General features: G+C 42.6%; 1 pseudogene; it reads right to left on the bottom strand.

The window, feature by feature from the left end:
- Nucleotides 1-348: 348 nt before the first annotated feature.
- Nucleotides 349-1,242, bottom strand: LOC123075011 (acidic endochitinase SE2-like; annotated as a pseudogene).
- Between the last annotated feature and the right edge of the window lie 3,707 nt (nucleotides 1,243-4,949).

The following is a 4,949-nucleotide window of genomic DNA, read 5'->3' as shown; positions in this document are numbered from 1 at the left end:
GTTGCAAGATGGCGAAAGTTATTATTCTTAAAATGTCGACAAGTCACATTGTCAGTGAATGGTATTCAAACTGACCAATATTGAACTAGAACCACAGTTGACCAAATATTGTACACTTACTTTTCTGTAGAATCAAAAGCAGTGTAGTGCATGATGAAAAGTATGGAGTTCAAAATTTGATGTAATATGGGACCTGGTTCAAAGAAACTATACTGTGTTTTTATTCATATATTCACATATGGCAATATCAGACGTCATCTCAAACAATTAACACATGATCCTATGATACATAATACAAGACACATAATAATAACAACTCAACCAAATGAAATAGACTAGAGAGAACTATCACACATCGCTCTTGATGGCAGAGCTATAGCCGGTTTGGTCATCATAGAACTTGGACCATAGCATGACACCACCGTACTTTGAAGAGCCCTTGATGAGTGGCAGCACACGTGAAGTGAGCTCGCTGGCAGGGACGAACCCTGTGCCCGCCGCGTCCTTGGAGGCCGGAAGCCCCAAGAAGATCTTCCCCGCCGGCACTGACTCCCACTTCTTCCACGCGTCCATGAATGCCCCCCGCCCCGCACTGAACTAGCATTCTTCGTTGTTGTAGAACTGCACCCACACATAGTCGAACAGCCCAGTGCTGGTCGCACCGCCGTCCCATTCATCCGGGAACGGGCACTGCGGTGCCGCGCTCAGCAGTACGGTATTGCCTCCGTTCTTTCCCAAATTCTTTAGGTCAGTGGCGAGATCGTTCCAGAACTTGGCGCTGCCTTGCTCGATGTCAAAGTCAATGCCGTCCAGCACGACGTCGCCGAGGGGACCGGAGGAGGACGCACCGCCCAGGTAGTTGTTCCAGAGGTACAAGGCAACCTGCTGTGCGTCGCCGGGAGAAGAGAGGCCATAACTACCATCGCCGCCGCCGATGGAGAGAAGGACTTTCACGCCACGGCTCTGGCACATTTTGATGTCCTTGCTCTGGCCTCTGCAGCCACCGGACGAAGGGTCGCAGTGGCTGGCAAGGTCAAGCTGTGGCGTTTGGCCCTTGCCGAACTTTGGGAGAAAAGCGAGGATGACGAACTTGTAGTTCCCAGAGGCGCACGTCTCTGCTAGCGACGCCTCGCCGTCGTTCTGGCCCCAGTAGACGGCGATGCTGCCGGCATGGCACGTCGCGAGTAGCGCCACCAAGAGGGTGGCAGTGAGCTGGAGGAGAGGGAGAGCTCGGCTTGCCATGGCTCGGTTAAGTAAGGCTGAGATACAGAACAAATTTCGTTGCAGCCGGTATGTTTCCATGCTAAATAATTTTATACTAGGGCTCATCAACGGTTGATCGAAGTTTAGTGAAAGAAAGCGCGTCCCCTAAAAAAGGGTGCGTCCAAATCACAAACGCTCCACCGTACTCAACCAAAACATCAACAATACGTGCGATAGAAATTGCGCCTTCTCCTCTGTTTTCTGGGCGTATATTACAAAATCTTACTCCTTCTGGTCTTTTTTACTCCATACATAAGATTCGTCTAAAGTAAAACTTCAAAAAGTTTGACCGACTTTATAAAAAAAAGTATCAACATTCACAACACGAAATCAACATAGATGTATCATGAATTTAACTTTTACATTGTATAACTTTAGAATTATGGATGTTGATATATTTAATATAAATACGGTCAAACGAGTCCTGACAAATTTTATATGTGAAGTAAAAAAGAACCGGAGGGAGTACTAAATATGGACTAGTTTATTGTGATACGGATGCACATAGTTTAATTACGGAGCAGTCAAAATGTTCCTACCGAACCTTTTGATATCTTCAAACGCACAAGTGTGTGTTACTCGAACGGACAAAACATCAATCCTTCCATCCGGCCCCGACCGCATGAAGGCCCAACCCTAATTGCGGGAAGCTTCAAGCCGCCAAGCCGGGCACTTCTATATCTCGGTCATAGCAAGATGTAGGGCAGCCTCTCCTGAAGGCGATTGCCAGACCGTGCCAGCCCAAGTGTGCGGGAGGCCACAGGCCACAACTTGATTTCTTTAATGTTTTTTCATGTTTTTAAATGTGTATAAAAATATTTCTCATGTCTATGAAAAATGTATACAGAGAATATGCAATGTTAATCAATCATTTGAAAAATGTTAATCACACAATTGAAAAATGTTAAATATGTATAAAAAAAATTTATACATGTATACAAAAAATATACAATATGTATGAAATTAATTTTAATCATGTATGAAATTAATTTTGATCATATATTTAAATGATATTAAACTTGTATAAAAAATGTTAATCGTGTGTTGAACATTTTAATGATGGCAATACACATTTTTCACACACAATATACATTTTTTATATACATCAGAAACAATTTACATACATGTTTAACATTTTTAAAATAAAGAATTAACTTATTTTGATTATATGTTTTTGGTGTCTACTTTTATTTAATGTATGGTGTACATTTCTTTTACACATCAGTAGCATTTTTATACACATTTAATATTTTGAAAATGCGTGATCAAATGTTTTTCATATATAAAAAAAGAAGACAAACGAAAACTTAAAAAGAAATAAAGGAAATCATTATAAAAAGAAAAAGAAAACCCCAAAAAAACCACCAAAAATAGAATAAAAAGGCGAGAAAGAAACAAAGAAAATGAAGAAAAAACCTATAAAAATCAGGAAAGATACAAAAATAAAACTGGCAAAAAAATGAAGAAAAGAAAAATACTAGTGAAAACCAAGAAAGAAACAAAAACAAATCGAAGAAAACAAAGGAAAAATAAGGAAAATAAAAGAAAAATGAAAATATGATAAAGAAACAAAGAAAACCAGTGAAAAACAAAAGACCTAAAGAAAATCGGCGAAAAAACAAAGAAACCGAAAAGAGAAACGAAAAAAACAAAGAAACCCGCTTTTGAACCAGTGAAGCGACCGTAAGCCATGGAGCGAAAAAAACAATGAAACAATGTGACCCAGTTGCTACGCAAGATAAAAATTTCCTTCAGATAAGAGAAGTTACCGACTCGCAATAAGCGACTAATAGCTCTTGCGCGCCACCCCTGCCCAACACCGAGTCCCCGAGCGCTCGCAAACGCGAATGAATGGCACAGCTAGCCCACCCGACACTAGCACTGCTTCATTCCATGGAGACTACTCAACGTGCGTGAGTAGAAAAAAGTGTGTGTTGTTTCAAACACACGAGATTCAAGGTTTATCTTGTTCAAACCAAGCCACCAAACCAGTAGCGGCGGCAGGATCAATCCATACCCTAGGCAAGTTGTTAGATACTGTATGCTACATTGCGCTACAGTGTCATTTTTGCTACAGTAAACAATGCCAAACTCCTCCACGCCCTAGGCCAAGGCCCTGCCTACCTGGGGCCTAACACAACCCCTGCTCCGAACCATGATCTGGTTTGAATGGTTGTACTTGTTGCGATGATGACATCACTCTAAAGGCCAAACACATGTACATTTGGGCAATACTTTTTGGTATCTTTTTCCTTTTGTGTGTGTGCTTGTTGGGGGTGGGGGGGTGGGTAATATGATTATGTCCAATGAAGCCCATGAGTTGTGTTGGGCATGAAGGAAATATGCACTAGAGGCAATAATAAAGTTGTTATTTATATTTTCTTATATCGTGATAAATATTTATTATTCATGCTAGAATTGTATTAACGGAAAACTTGATACATGTGTGGATACATAGACAAAACACAATGTCCCTGGTAAGCTTCTACTAGACTAGCTCGTTAATCAAAGATGGTTAAGTTTCCTAGCCATGAACATGTGTTGTCATTTGATGAACGGGATCACATCATTAGAAGAATGATGTGATGGGCAAGGCCCATCTGTTAGCTTAGCAATGATCGTGAAAGTTTTATTGCTATTGCTTTCTTCATGACATATACATATTCCTTTGACAATGAGATTATGCAACTCCCGGATACCGAAGGAATACCTTGTGTGTTATCAAACGTCACAACGTAACTGGGTGATTATAAAGATGCTCTACAGGTATCTCCGAAGGTATTTGTTGGGTTAGCATAGAGCGAGATTAGGATTTGTCACTCCGAGTATCGGAGAGGTATCTCTGGGCCCTCTCGCTAATGCATATCATAATAAGTCTTGCAAGCAATGTGACTAATGAGTTAGTTGTGGGATGATGCATTATGGAACGAGTAAAGTGACTTGCCGGTAACGAGATTGAACTAGGTATGAAGATACGGACGTTCGAATCTCGGGCAAGTAACATACCGATGACAAAGGGAATAACGTATGCTGTCATTACGGTACGTCCGATAAAGATCTTCGTAGAATATGTGGGAACCAATATGAGCATCCAGGTTCCACTGTTGGTTATTGACCGGAGAGGTGTCTCGGTCATGTCTACATAGTTCACGAACCCGTAGGGTCCGCACGCTTAACGTTCGATGACGATTTGTATTATATGAGTTATGTGATTTGGTGACCGAATGTTGTTCAGAGTCCCGAACGAGATCACGGACATGACGAGGAGTCTCAAAATGGTCGAGGGGTGAAGATTCATATATAGGACGATGATATTCAAACACCGGAAGTGTTTCGAGGCATACCGGGTACATATCCGAGTACTGGGGGGGTTACCAGAACCCCCCGGGGGAATAATGGGCCTTATGGGCCATAGGAGGGAAGCACACAAGCCCACAAGGGGTGGTGCACCCCCCCCCCTAAGGAAGGAGGCCGAATAGAAGGGGGTTCGGCCCCCCTTTCCTTCCTCCCCCCTCTCTTCCCTTTTCCCCCTTCCGGTAAAAGGAAAGGGGGAGGCCGAATTGGACTAGGGGCCCAAGTAGGATTCCTCCTACTTGTGCGCCCCCTTGGCTGCCTCTCCTCCCCTCCAACCTATATATACGTGAGGGGCACCGCTAGAACACACAACATTGATTCCTAGCCGTGTG

Source organism: Triticum aestivum, chromosome 3D (genome assembly GCF_018294505.1).
Source record: "Triticum aestivum cultivar Chinese Spring chromosome 3D, IWGSC CS RefSeq v2.1, whole genome shotgun sequence".
Lineage (NCBI taxonomy): Eukaryota > Viridiplantae > Streptophyta > Magnoliopsida > Poales > Poaceae > Triticum > Triticum aestivum.
The sequence above is the reverse complement of the archived record's forward strand: the minus strand, read 5'-3'. Positions and strand labels throughout refer to the sequence as shown.